The sequence below is a fragment of the Mastigoproctus giganteus genome, chromosome 14, assembly GCF_048544385.1.
Source record: "Mastigoproctus giganteus isolate SK-2022 chromosome 14, ASM4854438v1, whole genome shotgun sequence".
NCBI classification, from domain to species: Eukaryota; Metazoa; Arthropoda; class Arachnida; order Uropygi; family Thelyphonidae; genus Mastigoproctus; species Mastigoproctus giganteus.
Window position 1 is genome coordinate 52115346 of NC_143588.1, and position 21033 is coordinate 52136378.

Genomic DNA, 21033 nt, shown 5'->3' on the forward strand with positions numbered 1-21033 from the left:
ATGACTGAAATAATCAGTCAGCATGATACGATCCCTCTTTAGTAATTATGGGTCACGTGTATTTTATCTCTTTCACCAAAAATACTCCAGTTAGTACTTGTCGGTAGGCAAGTGAAACAGCAATAACAATGTACAATATTGTTGTGGAACGTTTTACTCTTCATGTGCTGGCTTAAACGGCAGTTCTCTTAATGGAAATAACCCATGAAGGTAAAGGCTTGTTTACAATCACGATTAGGGAAATGAACAGACAGAACACAATCTGAACTATGTTTTGTTTTGTTATTTGGTTTTTAGGAGCATTAGCAACTAAGGCCATATTGCTCCGGGATATGCGGTGGTCATTCCCTGACCTTTCCGCATCCTCTGTATTTGGTGGTGACGGGCTCGAACCCCGGTCTAATCAAGAAGCGTGTGCTACGCACTGCTGCTCCTTCCCACCTGGCTACGGAGGCGCCTCTGAACTATGGTACAAAGGAGTTGTGCATGTGATTGAAGAGCCAAAATGTGATGCTCTTTATAAAAGTTATTATCAATGAGTAAATTAAACTGTAGTTACCACTTAATATAATTCTCCATCTGGAGCAGAGTATGTACAAAAGTGTGTAACAGAAAACCCAAAAGCAACTCATGATGAAATGCCCCCACAATATGAGATTGATACATTCACAGTAAACAGTTTGCTCACAGCTATATATACAAAATTGAAACTATTCCTTAACCTGTACAATGACCTTAACTGGCAAACATATTTATAATGTGAGCATGAACAGTTGTCCCATTACACAAAAAAAGTGTGAGCAATCTAGGATTAAAAAATTAAGTTCTTCACCTCTGTTAATACACAAACTGTTTAGACACATACTTTAAATGTTTAGATATTTCTATGATTAACTGTTGAAATTAAAAATTACTAACATTATGCTAATTTGCATAATATACTAACATTATGCCAATAAATTGTTAGTTTCATGCTATTTTGTGATATCACACAAAACATCTACAATAATATATAAAGGACCACTGTTATAAATTCATGTAAGATAAACTTAGCCAATAATAAATATGATCAAAGTAGTGCTTAACTATAAGTAGGAAGTTATACATTTTTTTTTCAAGTTGAAGAATGCACCTAAAATTGACAGCTTTTCAAACTGTGAAAAGAGGACATTTGTTAACTTCTGTAACACCTGAAATTTTAGGCAGAATCATCATCATCAGCCATTTTCAATCCACTGCAGGATGAAGGCCTCTCCAGCAACTTTCCAGTTCCCTCTGTTTTGTGCAATGGCCATCCATTTACTACCCACAAACTCACGAATTTCATCTGTCCATCTCAGTTGTTGTCTTCCATGTTTTCTTCTATCTCCTCTTGGGTACCATTCTGTTATTTTCTTAGTCCATCTGTCATCATGTCTTTGAGCTATGTGTCCTGCCCAAGACCATTTTAGTTCTTTAGTTTTGATAAGAATGTCCTTGAACTGAGTTTGCTGCCTAATCCATGTGTTTCTCTAAGTCTGATTCCCAATATAATTTGTTCCATTCTTCGCTGTGTACTTCTCAGCTTCTCTTCCATTCTTTTGGTGAGTGCCCAAGTTTCACTTCCATAAGTCATGGTGGGTAGTATACATTGGTTCATTATTTTACATTTCAGACAAATTGGGATATTGCACCTCAGTATGTGACTATATTTCCTGAATGCTATCCATCCAAAATTTATTCTTCTCTTGACTTCCAGCCATTTATCATTATTACAGCTGATAACTTGTCCCAGATAAGTATATGACTCCACCTTTTCAATTACTGCTCCTTCAATCATTATATCCCTTTCTATGGCATACTTGTTCATCGTTACTTTTGTTTGGCCATATTCATCTTTAGTCCAAAATCCTTACTAACTCTGCATAACTGATTAAGATTTTTCTTTAATTCTTTGGGATTGTGGCTTATGACCATGTCATCTGCAAACTGTAAATGGTTTAGGTACTCTCCATTCACATTGACGCCTTTCTGCGACCAGTCTAATCTTCTGAAAGCTTCCTCAAAGGCAGCAGTAAACAGCTTCGGAGATATTGTGTCTCCTCGTTCAACTCCTTTCTCAGTTTTAAATTTCCTACCGTCTTTGTCTAGTCTAATAAAGGAGATAGCATTCTCATATTATATTTTCTTCAAAATCATAATATATGGGGTGTCTATGCCTTGTCTTTGCAGTGACCGAAACATTGCCTTATGCTGTATGGAGTCAAATGCCTTTTCCTAATCCACAAATGCCAGGCATAATGGTGTTTTATATTCATTTGCTTTCTCCATTAGCTATGATATTACGTGAAAGCAATCCATAGTTAAGAATCCTGTCTTTAAGGTGAATAAAGAAGTGCAACTTTTAACCTAAATTAGATCATCTCATATGAACAAAATAAAAAAATAAAAAATGCTAAATTACATAACTGTATATATAAATTATTAAACTATATATAAGTATTGTAGCAATAGTTAACTATTTAAATTATGTGCTACAGTCAGTTTTTCATTTACAATTTATTAAGGTGTTTGGGGTACAAAAGAAAAGTTGTTGAAAAAAAAATTAGATACATAATTCAATCTTGTGTGTGTGTGTGTGTGTGTGTGTGTGTGTGCGCGCACACACACACTATTTTACAGATGATAACATTGCCCATATTTTAGAAGGCAAATTTTGGGAAAAAAAATATTTAGAAGTGGGAAAAAATAGCATTTAGGGGAAACAAATTCAAAAGTGCTTACTAAACAAATTTCAGTGTAGAACAAGGCTCTTACTAATTGTAGAATTCCAGAAACTCGTGATTACCGATGTCATGGTCTGAACTTTCACTTCTCTCAAAGTGTATATAATTTTCATTACCATCAAAAGCACTGCTGGTCCAACATTTCTTAAAAAACTTGACAACTTTATAAATCTCACAAATATTTCATCCATTCCCACACCTGCAATATTTTTGGTTCCTTCATTCATCCTGTTTGTGTCGAAAATTGTGGTTTTATGGCTCTACTCAGTTGGTCTACTACTCCCGCATAAATAATTTAAAGGATTTCTTAATTAAGATGTTCAACAGCTGCAATTGACTAAATCCTCCAAAAATTACAGCTGACTCCATGCTTAATTCAACAACAGTCTTTTGTTGCCCATTGCGCATGACCTTAATTGATCATGCACTAAAAGAATCAGTTTTCAGATGACCATACTTTAACTACAGTGTGTATCTAGTATAACTTCAGACAATATTTTCCAAGAGAAAAATTGTCTCATGGTCTGAAAAATACAGTATTTTTTTAACCGAAACAATTTCAAGTGATCCACTATGACCACAGTAAAAAATATTAATCAAGTATAGCAATATAAAATCAGACAGAAACATCCTACAGTTATGCATTACAATATGACATCCAAAAACTTTTCTTCTTAAAAATTATTTCTAGTAGCAGGTGAAAAATCTAAAATGATAATGTGCTTTAAACTGAATATAATTTATTATTTCAAAATTACAATTATAAAAAAGGATATTTCTTTATTCGGAGGGTCAAAAGGAGAACAGCTCAAGGGTCAAAAGTGTGTGTGTGTGTGTGTGTGTGTGTGTGTGTGTGTGTGTGTGTGTGTGTGTGTGTGTGTGTGTGTGTGTGTGTGTGTGATTATTTATTAAGAATTATATGTAAACACCTATTAAGAAGACAGTCTCTGTGTTCAGAACATTCCCAGTTTAGTTATTCCACAATAATTATGATTATGCACTTCCAGCTTGCAAGTAACTTCTTCAGCATAAAAGCTCACAGTATTTTATTATAACAGTTTTAATTTCTCAATCACTAATCAAAGCAGTATCTATCATATTATACTGTACAATATCATATTATACTTATAAATAGCTTTATAGTTCTAGTTATGATCATTATTTTTATTTTAGATAGTTTTTGTAGGTTACTACTTAATATACGTAAAACCGTTGTTTCGTTCAAATCTTGCAGCCACTGTTTTCGTAAAGAGTGGCAGGGAATTCAAATTTTGAATTGTGGTAAATAAGCCTCCATAGCCGAGTGATCATGAGCAGGAGTGCAGTGCAAGCTTCTGACTACTAAATACGGTCGATCTGCCATCCCGCACTGGACCAGCGTGGCAGATTATGGTCCAGTTCTCTCAGCACAAATTGTTGAGGAGGCCTCCAACCTGCAGTGGGTTGGTAATGGCTGCAGTTTACCTTTTTTTTTAGATAGCTCTAACATAAAACTGGGGCTTGGAGAGGAACAGGTATTCTATGTATCAGACACTCAGTCTAAAACACTTATGGATCCAATAACTTTCTATTACAGAAGATTTAGGAGAGGTCCGGTTAGCCTGCCTTCCTAAAATCCACTCATGCACACCTTTTCAGTTGTAAGCCCTGTTACATCACTTAGGTGGCAACTAACGTGTAGAGCGGTTCTCTTTAAGATGACTGGTCAGCATGAAGAGGAAAAGACCAAACCCTCCAGCATATGACAGCACAACAAAACAAATGGCCCTCAGTCCCCAGCGGCTTTCACTCCCCCTCTTACTGCAGTGAGAGGATCAGAGTGGAAGCAGAGGGTGCTAAGAATCTCTGGGTACGATCAGATTGCCATGCACGGAAACTGAACTTGGTCTGTTACAACGTAAGATCGCTCATCGGTGAAGACAGGATATTAGAGCTGGAAAAGGAATTAGAAAATGTGAATATCATCAGTTTGGCTGAAACAAGAAGAAGAAATGAATCACTTATAAGTTTATCAAGTGGAAATCTGCTGTACACCAATGGAAACAGTGAAAGGAGTGAAGGTGGAGTTGGGTTTCTGGCGCATAAAGATATAAAAAACAACATTTTGGAATTCAAAAGTACATCACTAAGGGTGTCAAGACTAATACTCAAGATTTCTAAAAGGTACAAACTAAAGGTTATAATGATTTATGCACCAACATCAAGCCATGATGATGAAGAGGTTGAAGAAATGTACACCAAAACTGAGTCATCTAGATGAGCAGAAAATGACCCCTTAGGTTCGTAATCTGAACAAGTGGAAGAATCCCATTAAAATTCAGCATGCTCAACCCATTCAAAGCGTTATACACCTCAATCAGATCACCTCGCAGGTGCCTAGTCTCCAGCTGCTGCAATTTGCAGAACTTAAGCCTCTCCTGATAAGAGGATCCCTTCATTCCCCTCACCAATCTTGTTGCCCTTCTCTGTACATGCTCAAACAAATCTACATCCTTCGTAAAATGAGGCCTCCAGACCTGCACACAGTACTCAAGGCATGGCCTGACCATTGCCTATAAGGAGGGACAATTACCTCCTTTTTCCTGCTAGCAAAATTCCTATATATCATTGACAACACCCTATCACCTGCCCTGACAGCCTGTCTGCATTGCTCAGAAAACTTCATAGCTGACTGCACAATTACTCCCATGATATCACCAACAGTGAATTCTAAGTGGGAAGCATTCAAGGAACTAATTGTAGAAGCTACTAGGCTTTTAATACCGTTTAAAAAATATTATTCACGGTTTAGGCCTAAATGGATGTCAGATGAACAAATTAGACTCATGGCAGAGAAGAAAAATGCATGGGATGTATATAAATTATCAGGTGACACTGAAGCCTATGGCAGATATAAACTAGTCTGTAATCAAGTCACACAGGAGGTTAGGCAAGCGAAGGCAGATTACAAAAAATCTTTGGCAAAGGATGCTAAGAAAAACAACAAGGACTTCTTTTCTTATATACACTCTAGAAGGAAGGGGATGAATCAGATTGGTCCACTTGATATCAATGGTTTGACTGTTGATGATCCTGATAGCTGATAATCTGAATGAGTATTTTGCATCTACATTCACACATGAGGAGTTATTAAGGGAGGAAAATGCCAGATGTTTATCAAACTGATAGGGTGCTTAATAATTTTGTAATAACTGAGAGCAAAGTGGTTGAGAAATTGTTGAAGTTAAACATAAGAAATGCACCTGGGGTGGATGGGATCCATCCAGTTATATTAAAGAAGGTGACAAAGAAAGTAAGCAAACCCGTAGCCATAATTATGAGAGCATCATTGGACTCATGGACTGGAGATGTGCAAATATCAGTGGCATAGCTACCATGTAGGCAGGCAAGGCAATTGCCTCTGGGCCCTTTAGGGGACCGGCGTCTTTGGCAGTCTCCTGTTTTTGCAATTTTCATTAATTATGTAGGACCTGAACGTGTTCTTTGCCTCCGGGCCCAAAAGAGGGAAGCTACACTACTAACAAATATACCACCAATTCACAAAGGGAAGATCTAAGGGTGACAAGTAATTACAGAGCTGTTAGTTAAACATCTGTTTGGGGAAAATTAACAGAGTCACTGGTTAAACATGCATTGCAGGATCATCTAATTTGCAAGATCATGCAGTAATAATTCAGACGTGGCATGGGTTTGTTAAGGGAAAGGCTTGTCTGGCAAATTTCATTGGATACTATGATGTGGTTACAAAGGAACTGGATGCAAAAAATAATTTTGATATCATATACTTGAATTTCAGGAAGGTTTTTGACACTGTACAAATTGGAGCAGTAAGGTTATTAAGGGTAAGTTGCTACAATAGATAAGAGGGTGGTTGAGTGGGAGAAGACAAAGTGATAATCAATGGACACTGCTCTTCATGGAATAATGTTATTAGTGGAGTCCCCCAGGGTTCAGTGTTTGGCCCACTGTTGTTTTGTATATTTATCAAATGATATTTATGAAGGTATATCAGGTTTAATGTCAAAGTTTGCAGATGATACAAAGGTTGTTGTTGTTGTTGTAGTTAAGTTTAACGACACATAGGCTGCTGGGGCCATATTGTGTCTTTCTAATGGTGGATATGAAACGATACCTATATTTTATGGTATATTCCTATCTGATTTAAGTAAGTAAATAGTTCCTTTTTATTAGGATCATCTCCCAGGATCTGCATTAAATTTACTGATGACTGTGTATTAGAAATTGACTTAAAGATGCTTAAGCGGATGGTTTGAAAGTGGGGACAGTCCACTAGCAAATGGCGAATGGTCAGTTGAACTTGGCATGATGTGCATTGGGGAGCACTGTCATTATTTAATAGATACAGGTGAGTGAGGTGTGTATGCCCAATCCTTAGCCTTCCTAAAATTGTTTCTTCTCGTCTATTTTTCCGGAAACTGGAGAGCCACAGTTTTGGTTCTGGTTTTATTTTGTATAGTTTGTTTCCTGGATAACCTCTCCAGATCAGTGACCATCTATTGTAACATGCTTTACGAATGATATGTTTGAAATCGGAGTACGGAACTTGACAATTCTGTAAAATATTGGTATCTGGTTGTTTGGCTGCAAGATCTGCTCTTTCATTACCTGCTATACCAGAATGCCCTGGTATCCAGCAGAATGTCACAGTTTGGTTGGTCTCATTGCACACAAGTAATTTGGAATGGATTTGTTTGATAACAGGGTGAGAGGAGGTGCTATTGCTATTTATGGCAGAGACAGCACTGAGGGAGTCAGTGTATATTAAGGCAGAAGAAATCAGAAGTTGAGTAATGTGATCTAGGGCCAAGTTAATAGCATAAAGCTCTGCAGTGAAGATACTGCATTCTACAGGTAATGAGATAGAAGTAGTGAATGAAGGGAAGATTGCCGCAGCGCCTACTTGGGTCTCAGTTTTTGATCCATCAGTATAGATCTTACAGGCCTGTGAATTAGAAGCAGAATGAGTTTCATGTAATTGTGCGATATTGAAGGGAGACAAGGTTTTCTTTCCCCACTGTTGGAAATAATCATCATAAATTGCACGGATATTTGTCCACGGTGGATCAGGCGGTGTTATGTCCTCATATATATTGCCGATTTCAATATTCCACGTTTGAGTTAGTTCTTTAAGTCTAAGTGCAGCAGGTCTGTTTTCATTTGGTTTGCTGTTGAAGAATGACTCCCATTCGGTATTGTATAGACATCTCCAATTCGGGTGAGAGGGAAGACTGCGGATTTTTGCGGCATACATCAAAAGCAATGTTTTCCTCCGAAGATGTAAGGGAGGTTCGTGGGCTTCAATGTAAAGGCTCTGAACTGGGGAGGTTCTGAAAGCCCCTAGAGAAACTCTCAGAGCACTGTGCTGGATCGTGTTCAATCGCTCTAAAATAGTTTTCCTAGCAGAGTCATACACTGGGGAGCCATAGTCTAAACGGGACCTGATGAGAGCTCGATAGAGATGGATCAGGGTATGCCGATCAGCGCCCCACGACATAGATGACACACACCGGAGGATGTTCAATTTCTTCAAGCAGATGGTCCGAAGGTAGGTCACATGTGCTTGAAAGTTTAGTTTCCTATCTAGCACTAGGCCAAGAAAACGGACAGTGTGAGTAAGAGGTATTGGCATGTTATTAATCTTTAGCTCAGGATCAGGATGAAGTGATCGTAGTTTGCAGAAGTGTGTAGTGGTGGATTTCTGTTCAGCAAGACGATATCCATTGCATAAGGTCCAGGTTTCTATTTTGTATAGAGCATTTTGCAACTGTCTTTCGATAGTATTCATACTTTGTGATTGGCAGGATATAGTGAGGTCATCTGCATACATATAAATTTGAATGGTTTTTGGAAGATCTTCCAATATTTTGTTGACTCGAATCGCAAATAGGGTAGCACTCAGTATTGAACCCTGCGGGACACCCTCTTCTTGAATGTGAGTTGCTGACAGCTCGTTTTTATATCGGACTTGAAAAGTGCGTAATTTTAAAAAGTTCTGAATGATTTGAGGAAGATAGCCTCTCAGCCCCAACTGATGCATATCTTTAGTAATGCCATAGCGCCAGGTAGTATCGAATGCTTTGTGAATATCTAGGTTGACCATCACTAGGTGCTGTTTCATGACGAAGGCATTTCGTATGTTGCATTCAAGTTTTACAAGTAAATCTAGGGTGGATCTGTTTTTACGGAAGCCATATTGGTGATCAGAGAGAAGATGCTGGGAATCTAGAAACCAGGTGAGCCTCTTATGTACCATCCTTTCAAAGATTTTGCCTAAACAGCTTGTTAATGATATCGGTCTGTAGTTCTGGACCAGAGTGGGATCTTTGCCTGGTTTTGGAATAGCACAAATATAGGAATGCCGCCAGGACAGAGGATAAGTATTTTCTGAAAAGATACGGTTAAAGAATATTAATAATATGCCAAGGTCAGATTCACATAGATGCTGCAACATACTGTAGTGAATACCGTCTGGTCCTGCTGCACTATTTGACGATTTGCTTAAGCATTCCTTCAGCTCGACGAGAGTAAAAGGCTGGTTATAAGGGAGTGAGAGTCTAGTTTGAAAATTTAATTTTTGACGTTCTTCATTAGTTTTAATGCGTTGGAAGGATGTCACATAAGAGGATGAGGCGGAAATGTCATAAAAAGACTCTGATAGCGCATTTGCTATATCATTAGGGGAAGATAGTTCCTGCCCATTCCATTGTATTATTGGTGATTGCAACGGTAGAAATTTCCCATTGAGTGCTCGTATTTTTTTCCAAATAATTCGAGTGTCAGTATTTCTGTTAATGGATGAGGCGAAGTTAGTCCAGGATTCATGTTTTGCTTTTTTTCTAATCTGTCTCGCTTTAGCTCTGAGTTTTTTGTAGACAATTAGGTTGGCGGTAGTTGGGAATTTACGAAAGTGGTTCCAAGCTCTGTTTTTATCACGCTTTGCTTTGGAGCATTCTTCATTCCACCACTGATTTTGGTGTACACTCTTGTGCAGGTTAGATTTTGGGATGGAAATTTCTGCTGCAGATAATACGTGGCTGGTAATGTGGTCAGTTACGTTATCAAGATTCTGTTGCTGTACATATTGCTTTTCAAATATAACACAACTGGAATAGGTTTTCCAGTCTGCTTTTTGGAAGTTCCAAGAAGTACGGCCTTTAGGGTATGACGTGACCTGTGTTTGAATTGAACTAATGATAGGGAAATGGTCACTGTGGAATGGATCATTTAGCACTAACCATTCCATGCTTGGAAAAAGAGATGCTGAACAGATGGATAGGTCTATGGCGGATGTAGTACCAGCAGGTAGTTGAACATGAGTTGGAGAACCAGAGTTTAAAAGAGTCAGGTTATGGTTATCCAGGAATGTTTCGATTAGTTTGCCTCTACCATCCATGGTGGAGGATCCCCACAATGGATGGTGACCATTGAAATCACCAAGTAAACAGACGGGAGGCGGAAGTTGCATAATAAGACTGTCCAGTTCAGTCTGGGAGCAAGGATAATTCGGTGATATATAGATGGATGCAAGTGATAACGATATTCCCATTGCTATCCGGACTGCTACAACTTCTAAGGAGGTATTTAGTTGGAGATGTCTTGAGGGAATTGTAGATTTCACAAGTATAGCTACCCCACCACGAGCAGGAGAGTTAGAAACCCTGTCTCGCCTAAACATAGTATAGTTTTTGATTTTGACCGAAGCGTGTGGTGATAAAAATGTTTCTTGTAAGCATGCACCTACTGCATTAGTTTGAGTGAGTAAATCACTGAGGTCGTCTATATTACTGCGTAATCCTCGACAGTTCCATTGTAGGAATTTATTCATTGGTTGGATTTGTTTGAGGAAGATTGATCTGACTGTTTTTTCTGAGAAGGTTTCTGTCTGCTTGGTTTTGGTTTCTCATTTCTGGGAAAGATTGGGCGTCCTGTATCCATGATGTCACTAGCATGTAACTCTAGTACTGTGTCGTCATCTTCTGATTGAACATCAGTTTCCATGTTGATATTTCGTGGCTTCACCTTTTTCTGATTTTCAACGGTAGTTGATTTTGTTGTTTCGGGCAAAGTTGAGATAGCATCAGTTGGGATGCTGATCGGCGTATTGCTGGTTTCGTTGACTGTAGGTTTCTTGTTGCATGATAAAACAGTTTTGGCCCAGGTGGCAAAGGAAACTCTCGGTTCTATGGACACATCTGTTTGAGTTGCAGCTGAGCGGCTGGTTCTAGTAACAGATGCGTATGATCGGCTAGGAATGGTTAGTAGCACTTGCTTTCTTGCTTCAGGGTAAGTGACTTTATGTTCAACTTTATATTTCTGGATTTTTTTACCTGTTTTCCAAAGGTCACATGCTTTAGAAAATGCAGGGTGGTTTTCCTTACAGTTTGGACAAATAGGAGTGGAAGCTGTACAGTCTTCTTGAGAATGCTCCTTGGAACCACAAAGAGGACACACAGCATCGCCTCGGCATGCTGTTTGAGAATGACCGTACTTCTGACATTTAAAGCAGCGAATGGGGTTTGGGATGTAAGGACGTATCTTACAATTTAGGTAACCTGCTTTAACAGAAGATGGAAGAGTCGGAGTACTGAAAGTTAAAATGATGGACCTGGTTGGTAGTAGGTTGCCATCTTTTTTAGTCATGATTCTCCGTGCATGAGTCACTTTTTGTTCACTAAGCTCTTGTATTATTTCTTGTTCAGAGACATTTAGTAAGTCCCATTCGCTGATGACGCCTTTAGAGGTGTTCAGGGTGTTATGTGGCGTAACTGACACTGGAATGTTGTTAAAGGTTGTCAATTTTAACAATTTTTCTGAGTGGCTTGGCTTGGAAGCTTCAATTAGAAGGTCTCCAGATTGAAGACGCTTCACCATTTTGGGAGATCCAACAACCGATTCTAGACATTTCTGTATTAGAAATGGCGATAACTTGCCTACAGGTTGTGTGGATAATGAGTGCATTATTAGAAATGCTGGCATATCTGCACTCTGTTTTTCAGTCCGCTGTCTCTTCGGACGATTCAAGTCATGCTCTAAATCAGAGTTGACAGGTCTGGAGCTCGTGGGCTCTAGCGGTGGATATGCATCACAATCCATCGTTGCTCCTTTCAGCCCTGGAAGAGGGAATTCCTTCTCCCAGGTTACCGACCCCGCCACGTGGAGGCAGGAGCGGTGCCAACCAGTGACCAAGCGATCAGCAGAAGAAGAGAGCAGTACGTTGCTAGCGATGGCAGTAACGTTGCAAGCGGGGTTAGCAGTAACGATGCTAGCGTTGAAGCAGTGACGTTGCTCAGCGAGGGAAGCAGTAACGTTGCGAGCGGTCAGCAGTGACGTTGCGAGCGGTGGAGGGTTTATGAAAGCACTAGTACTCACTCTAGAAAAAACGCTAGAAAACGCACTATAAAGATCGCTTGGGAACTATCGCTTGGCACTCGGGGCCTGATACAAAGGTTGGCAGGGTTGTTAATGACAGTAATAGCAGTGTGTTACTGCAACAGGATCTAGAAAATTTGGGCAGGTGGGCTGAGAAGTGGCAACTGAAGTTTAACATTGACAAATGCAAATTACTGCATATGGGTAGAAATAACCCCAGAGGAAGTTAACAACCTAAGTGTAGTTACCAACTGTGTGGTACTACACTTAGGGTGGTAGCAAATGAAAACGATCTGGGAGTAACTGCACAGTCAGATATGAAGTTTTCTGACTAATGCAGACAGGCTGCTGGAGCAGGTCATGGAGTCTTGTCAATGATATACAGGAATTTTGCTGGTAGGGAAAAGGAGGTGATTATCCCTTTGTATAAGGCAATGGTCAGGCCATGCCTTGAATACTGCATACAAGTCTGGATGCCTCATTTTAGAAAGGATGTAGGGTTGCTTGAGCATGTACAGAGAAGGGCAACAAGATTGGTGAGGGGGAACGAAGGGGTCCTCTTACCAAGAAAGGCTTAAGTTCCGCAAATTGCAACGCCTGGGGACTAGGCACCTTCGAGGAGATCTGATTGAAGTGCATAATGCCTTAAATGGATTGAGCACACTGAATTCTGATGAGATTCTTCTGCTTGCTCAGATTACAAACCTGAGGGGGCATAAATTCAAACTGAGGAAAGACAGTTGTAGACTAGATGTGCGGATATTTGCCTTTAGCCAGCAGGTGGTTAACTGCTGGAACAAGCTTCCATCTGTCATTGTGGAAGTTGATAGATTAAATAAATTCAGCCTCCGTAGCCAGGTGGGAAGGAGCAGCAGTGTGTAGCACACGCTTCTTGATTTGACCGGGGTTCGAGCCCGTCACCACCAAATACGGAAGATACGGAAAGGTCAGGGAATGACCACCGCATATCCCGGAGCAATATGGCCTTAGTTGCTAATGCTCCTAAAACACCAAATAACAACAACAACAACAACAACAAATAAATTCAAGGTGGAACTGGACAAACTTTTAGAGGGAATGAATGTGTGAAAGTGTTTTTTTTTTTTTTTTTTTGGCTGAGGCTACATAAGATCATATGCTTGTATCACATGCCTCCATTACTACTACTATCAGTTCAGCTATTTTTGAAAGTAAATATTCAGAATTTGTTTTGTGAAATCTTTCATTTAATATTGTTTTTTTTAACTCTGTTATTACTAGTCTTGATTTGTTATTTAGTTAATGAAGTTGTCCTTAAATAAATAGTTATGAAAATTGCCATTCAAGCAGAGCAATTGGGAAAAAAAATTGGAAATAGTTAATAATCATCTTGTACTTCTATTCTTTACAGACAACAATGTGATATGTAAATCAGAGCAAAATTACATTTGATGCCCATAACATCAACAATTCTTTACATGTGGTGTTTTTTTTAAATTCTTAATCTCTCAAAATTTCACTAACCTGTATAATTCAAGTGAAGACTACATCTAAATGGAATAGCTAAGAAGAATGGAAAATATTTAAATCTGCAACCTATATACATATGAGACATGCTGAAATTTATTCTTTAAACCAGTGGGTTCCACTTAGAGACACCACTGTCACTCCCTCTAGGGAGCATTTTATAAATTTCTGGGGAATTTGACTTATGCCAATTATTAGGAGCTCTAACTGCAGAACCTAACATCTAGTATTAGTAAGGGCAAGTAATGCAAGGAAATAAGCTTATACATCAGCTAAAAAAAAATCCTATTGAGATCATCTCATCCACCTCTAATAATGTATCTAATCTTTCTTTAAATTTATTCTTGCTAACCACTTCTACAACATCAGACAAGTTTGTTCTAGCAATCAATTACTCTCTCACTGAAAGCAACTTTTCAGAATTCTATCATGGCTACATGATAAAATTGTGAAAATTTGCTTTCAGTTCAATTTAAACTTTAATTCATGATAATTATAATATAGTAAATTTGCAAATCATAATTATAATATAGCAATTATAAATTATAATTCATTTAAATTTAAATTCACACTCCCTCATGTGTGTGTCATCCAAGATCTATAAGCTAGCTGAATCCTTTAGGATCAGCAATCAATCTCATTAAAACTGCATGTTTAAAATAAATAATTATATTATATAAGAAATTTATTTATGTGAAATTTGTTTACACATATATTGAATATATTTACTAAATTTATTTTATATTGAATATATGTAAGTACATTTATTTATACATAAATAAAATATTTATGTATTTTATAAAATATACAAATTATGTATATATTATAAATATATATATAATTTTTAAACTCATTTTATCTACCAATGATTCTTCCGTAATTATGATATAAAGATATTAATTTCTGTAAGATGCAAGAATTTTTGTTTTTCTGAGGAAAAGGCTCAAATGGAATATCAAACAGTCTTAGATTAATATAATTTTAATTAATGTTCTATCTAAGAAAAGTTTTCTGTTGAAATTAAATGACAATTTTGACAAAAACCTTAAAAATTCATGGATTCACCATTAAAATACTCATTAACATTTACAAATGGTAAATTTTTTATCAACTGGTTTTATACATAAATTATTTTGATTTCCATGAAGGGGTACTAGGAAATAATACTTGGTAAATGTGGGTGGGGAGGTGGACTTAAAAGACTGGAAACCATTGATTTAAACTATGCACTTAACCACTGCTTTAATAGCTCTGGTTAAGTGCATGCACCAGTGAAATGGTTAGTTTTCATCTAATAACCGACTAGGAGTAAATTTTTGGAAAAAAATTATTTTAAGTATTAGTAACTGCCATAGCATTTTAATAAAATTACTATGACTAAAATTGTCAGCAGATTACATGCTACATAACTTAAATATACTTAAAACGGTATTAAACAATATTTTAGTCTGAGGAATACAAGAATCTTGACAGAAAAAGCCAAAAGATATCCCCCCCCCATATCTTAAGTTGTCCACTTGACTTTGACATCTTTGTTGCTTTTGCACCTGGGTGGGGAAGTTCTCACCCCCCCTGTGATGTCATTATATGTTTATAATAGAAACATTTATAAAAAATTCAATCAGCCACCTATAGTGGATGTGTTTAATTTACTAACGATAAAAAAGTGGCTGATTACATTATGTGTAATGTTGTCAGCAGGAAACTATTAGTTCTGTATAAAAAAAAATAAAAAAAACTTTAAAAATAATGGGAGAATTTTTGAAAATTTCCAGACTTATTTATTTCATAAGCTCATGAAAGGAAAAATCCATGCTTTCTCTTTTTAATATTGTACATACACTGATTGATGAGTCAATATGATTTCATTCTGATGCTGCTTATTTATCCAATACAGACAAGAAAAAGAATAAACTGACAGAGAGCAAGCCCCAAAACAGTAACTCAATTCTGTAAGGTTCTAGACGTTTAAAAAACATATACAAGCATTTTAATAAATCTGCACCAGAATAAAATCATAAATGACTCTTGAATAAACGAACAGCTTTTCCACTCTACCCACGGAAGCGATGGATGAGAAGGGGAGGGGGGTGCTTTATCGAAGGTGACAGTTCCAACAGCTTGACCAGAGCAAAGTTTGGCAAAAATTTGTATGCTCAATGCTACGTTAATTTCCCACTTTCAGATAAACTTGCACAATCCATTTCAAATGTGATAAAAAAAAAACTGCGATCAAATGCAAAAAAATTAAATGTAGAAATATGCAGAGATACGTTCTTTTTTATATGCCCTCCTTACCATCCACATTAGCACAAAATGTATATAATGGTCAAAATGTAAGAAAAGCATTATTCTGTCAAAGTGGGAACGGCGTGATCTGTTCTGAAGGAAAACGCTGTCAAAACGGATTCCTTATTAATGCGAAATGAAATCAACAACGACGCAGCTACGTGTAAATATGTCGCCGAGTAGACGAGGTTGTTGTCGGGTAGGAATAATAGTCAATGAGACCTCGATCGTCCCGGAACCTGTGTTCAGATACTGTATAAACGATAGCGCTGAGATTTTCTCTTCGCCTGTCTCTCTCTCTCTCATCAAACTTATTTTTCAACTACGCGCCACCGAAACTTTTCATCGCATGTTAGGTACCTTTAACACTCGGCCAACGGTTCAAATTATAACAAAAAGAATTCTGAATTCAGATGACACATCTAGCAATGTGATTTTAGAGAACGAAGCCTTAGCCAATGATAGAAGTAAAAATTTTGGACAATAAGTGCATAACTATTCAACGGAACAAGCATTTTTTAAGTCATTTTTCTGGATAAATGATCACGTAGGGATACTTACGATTACTCTAGATGGTTGTAAAAATGTTTCTTGAAATGCTGATCAAAATTTCACCCAAATTCTTCTGAACGAACGGAAAACAACTTAGTCTTTGTCCGAACACCGGCGTTTCGAGGGTAAAATGGAGTGCTGAGGAGTGGAATCAAGCTGCAGGAAGGAGCGCATGAGGTTTGTGACGCGTGACGTCACCAGCTTTGTAAAACAATGATACACAAGCTTGTCGGTGGTTTCAAAAGTAATCTAGTTTTTTAGAAACTGCTTCTGATGAAAGGATTTCAAAGTAATATAAGAGTAAAACTAGATCATCCCAATGAGGTGACATCTAGAAGCCTACTCTGACTATAATAGATACCAATACTAGTAAGAAATCTAAGGTGTATCTGCTGATTTACACAGGTGTACAGATGGACACTTATCAAAATTGTCATAATTTTCCTGAAACCTCAATATTGATTAAACTGCAAGATCAAAAATTTGCAACCCCTTTTTTTAAGATATGAAAAGCCTTGTGGTAATAGTTATGCACACAAATATGAAAGTTTAAAATTATGATAATTTATATACAAAATATTGATTTTATCGAGATAACTTTCATTTAAACAAAATTTGAAATATCGTTACTCAAATGCACATTTTCACCAAATACAATGAGTAATAAATTCCAAAAATATTTAACACTTAGACAATACACTATATTTCAATAAGCCTTTGGAAGGGAGACAGAAAAAAACGCGTTTCTTCCTTTCACTTGTATTAGTAAACTAATAAACCACTTTGTTTCAAGCATTCTACTTTTCCTGATTCTCTGTAAAAGTGTACCAATTTATAATTATAAAGAGCACCGTACTAAAAAGAATCAGGCCAATAGCTAATCAAAGTACAAGCCACCGTTCAAACGATTGCTGAACAGAAATTGTCCCGTATAGCAGATGGGAATGAAAATTATTCCGACTTCATACAGTATTTCGAACCATAAAAATTATTTGGCAAAATTGGTGCAGTGCTGCCATCTAGTGGTAAAATATGCGAAACGAAGGGAGGAAGTTGTAGTAATGTGCCGAATAATTTTGTCGTTAATATTTATTTCTTATACTCAGAGGCCTTTAGTCAAAATATTTTCGCACAACCGAACAGTAATTTTAGAAGAATTGTGACAGTGAAGTTCTCAGTTGTGATAAGAGCAGCTGAATATTACAGTAATTAACTGCTTTATTTTAAATAAATGCCTAAAATATTAATGTAAATTTATATGACTATATCTATTTGTAAAATATGCTAATAACTTAGTGTGGTTTATCGAACTTGTAAAGATTAATCTAAGTAAAAACTTATGTTATATGTATCCACTATAAATTTAGAATTATTCGCTATGTACTTTCCACTTATCTATGTAAAGTCCGTGATATTCAACGCAGAACGAGTGACTTTGCGGGAAGAGTAGGGTAGCGTTTTTTTTTTTTTTTTTTTTTTTCCACCAAGCGACAATTCGGTATCCGAAAAAATGTTGGCCGAGTACAGCTTTAAGCATTTATTCATATACCGACCTGTCTAGAATCTACAACGTTGCCAATTTCTATATAGGGCAGGAGGTTTCATAATTAGAGCTGATTATTTCTAGTAATTTGTAGCTAATCGTTCGCCCTTGAGAAAGTAATGCAACACGTATTGTTCTAATGATCGATTCTGTTTTTATATCTAAACGGAAAAAATAAAAGTAATGCTACTTAGTATTATTATTTTTTTAATACTAGCCTTTCTCTTATATATCCCAATACCTAGTATTGGTATCAACAAAATGATGCAAGAGGCTTACAGTGCATCAGCCGAAATAATAACTTTTTACCCACTTCATTTGCTCATTCCTTGTAATAATTTCTCTAATCCTTTTTAAATGTATTCATGCAAACTACCCACTCCATAACAATAGGTGGAAGCTTTTTCCAATAAAGCAATTACCCTGCCCCCAACACACAAACCAACAAATTGACTTGTTTAATCCATCATCCAACCTATTCTTTAACTAGGCCTACTGTAGGGTGGTTGCCCTGGGCCCTGACTGATTGAGGACACCAAGAATCTCAATACTTTTTTTATATAATGAAATTGTTATATTATTATTATTATTAGCCATATGGTGCAAGGAAGCCTGAGGCTTATGCTGCACTACCCAAAACAAAATTTCCCAAGTTACCCAAAGAGAGAGAGCAAAAAAGAATCAGAAGTAGAAAGGAACCACCAAGAAAGAGAAGAATGATGATATCCAGCTGAGGAGCCTGGGTGTGCCAAGCCCATACTCACCAGATGTGAGCCCCTATTAACAATGTGTCAAAATATATTATTTTTTCTTTGTTTTAATTCCAAACTTGCATGCTACTGACTACACAGTAGCATGCAAATGGCTTGGATACGAATTGCACTGCTGGTGATCTGTGCAAGTCACTTTGTCTTATTTTGCGATTTAGAAGCACAAGTGTGTGCCCTTGGCAATTTCCCACTTAGCACAGATCAAAGTAAGAGTGAAATCCTGTATTTTATAGCTAAAGATAGTTATTTTCAAATAATTATAATTTAATTAATAAAAGTTATGTTTTTATTGGCATATAAATCTTTATTTCCGTGACATACTTATTTTTATTTAAAATTCATTTTAAAATAAAAAAATCTAAATATTTCCTTTCTCTGTATTACACCCCAAAATATATTTTTATATTATAAAGTAAAATAGGGGGCCCAATAAGCCCACTCACCCTTGGTGGTGTTTACCTTTGGGCCACTGTCTGCAACCATCCTTTTTCGATTTAAATTTATGCTCCCTAGTATGTGTCATCTGAGAAAATAAAGATGGCATCAGTGTTTAGTTTACTCAACCCATTTAAAGCCTTAAAGCTTCAATTAAGTCATATCTGCCTGCAATTTTGCAGGCAGATATGAAGTTCTCTGAGCAGTGCAGACGGGCTGCAAGAGTAGCTCATGGTGTATTGTCAATGATACATAGGAATTTTTCTAGCAGGGATAAGGAGGTGATTATTCCTTTGTATAAGGCAATGGTCAGGCCACACCTAGAGTACTGTATATAGGTCTGGAGGCCTCATTTCAAGAAGGATGTAAAGCTGCTGGAACGAGTACAGAGAAGGGCAACAAGATTAGTGAATGGAACAAAGGGGTGCTCTTACAAAGAAAGGCTTAAGTTTTGCAAATTACAGTGTCTGGAGACTAGGCACCAGAGAGGTGATCTGATAGAGGTGTATAAAGCTTTGAATGGTTTGAGCATGCTCAATGCTGATGGGATTCTTCCTCTTGCTCAGAATAATCACCTGAGAGGGCATAAATTCAAATTGAGGAAAGACAGATGTAGGATAGACTTGCGGAAATTTGCCTTTAGCCAGCGGGTGGTTCGTTGGTGGAACAGACTTCCATCCCTTGTCGTGGAAGTTGATAGCCTAAATAAGTTTAAGGCTCAGCCGGACAGGTATTTCGAACTAACAGAGGGGTGAAGTGGAAGTGGTGTTTTTTTTTTTTTGTTTTTTTTTTTTTTTTTTTTTTTTGGCTGATGCTGCATAAGCTTGCTTTCTTGCATCAAATGCCTCTACTAATGCTAAGTCATCACACAGCCTAGTTTTCAGAAACTACAATTTACAGAATGCCAGTCTGTCTTTGTAACAATGTCCTTTTTTTGTGTGTGTGTGCCCAACTAATCCTGTTGCTGTTCTATGCAACCTTTACAACAGATTTTCCTAAAATGAGATATCCAAGCCTATACACAGTACTCTTTATATTGCATAACCATTACTTTATACAATGGGAAAATCACCTCTTTACTTCGGACACAGTTCCAGTATATCACTGAGAGAGTCCCAATGGCTATTTCAGTAGGACATCTATACTATTCAGAGAACCTCATGTACATTTACCCCTAGGTAGTTTTTCTAATGAATCACTTTGGGTCCGGTGCTATCCAAATGGCATGTTATCCTGGGATTACTGCTACCAAAATGCAATTGCAGTTATTTTAATTTATATATTTATTTCATTATAAAAAAGGTCTACGGTATCTTTTTAATTTTGTGGTGATCTATAAATGATGTTTATTTAAATATAAAGAATAAAATTATATATATGTGTAATTAGTATTATGAATTGTAATTTTGTTTATAGTTATATTATTGTAATAACTATCATATAACATATTTTTTAATATTATATATAATATATATATATATATATAAACACACACACACAGAATCAGATCTAACAGGCAGGAAATTGAGTAGGAGTGCCACAAAATAAAATAAATTACTCAGGGGTGCCGTTATTAAAAAAATGTCAAAAACCACTGGTTTAGACCTTGAAATAGAAAATGATAATGATGATTAAAGCTTATTGACTCTCCAAACACTGCTTTAGCCCTCCCCTTAGAAAATTTTGGGACCACCAATGCATGCTGTGATTGTCTTATAACTCCATCTCTATCAAGATGATCTTGAATTACTTTTAAATATTTTGTTTTGGATGGCAAGGTAAA

The 21033-nt window shown here is 36.9% G+C and overlaps 1 protein-coding gene across 1 annotated transcript in view; it reads right to left on the reverse strand.

Moving 5' to 3' along the window:
- tou (bromodomain adjacent to zinc finger domain 2B toutatis) overlaps positions 1–16632 on the reverse strand; it is a 914913-nt gene extending 898281 nt beyond the window's left edge. Inside the window, exon 1 of the mRNA XM_090388865.1 lies at positions 16512–16632. The gene's annotated coding sequence lies outside the window, so the exon portion shown is untranslated. The remainder of the gene's footprint in view (positions 1–16511) is intronic.
- Between the last annotated feature and the right edge of the window lie 4401 nt (positions 16633–21033).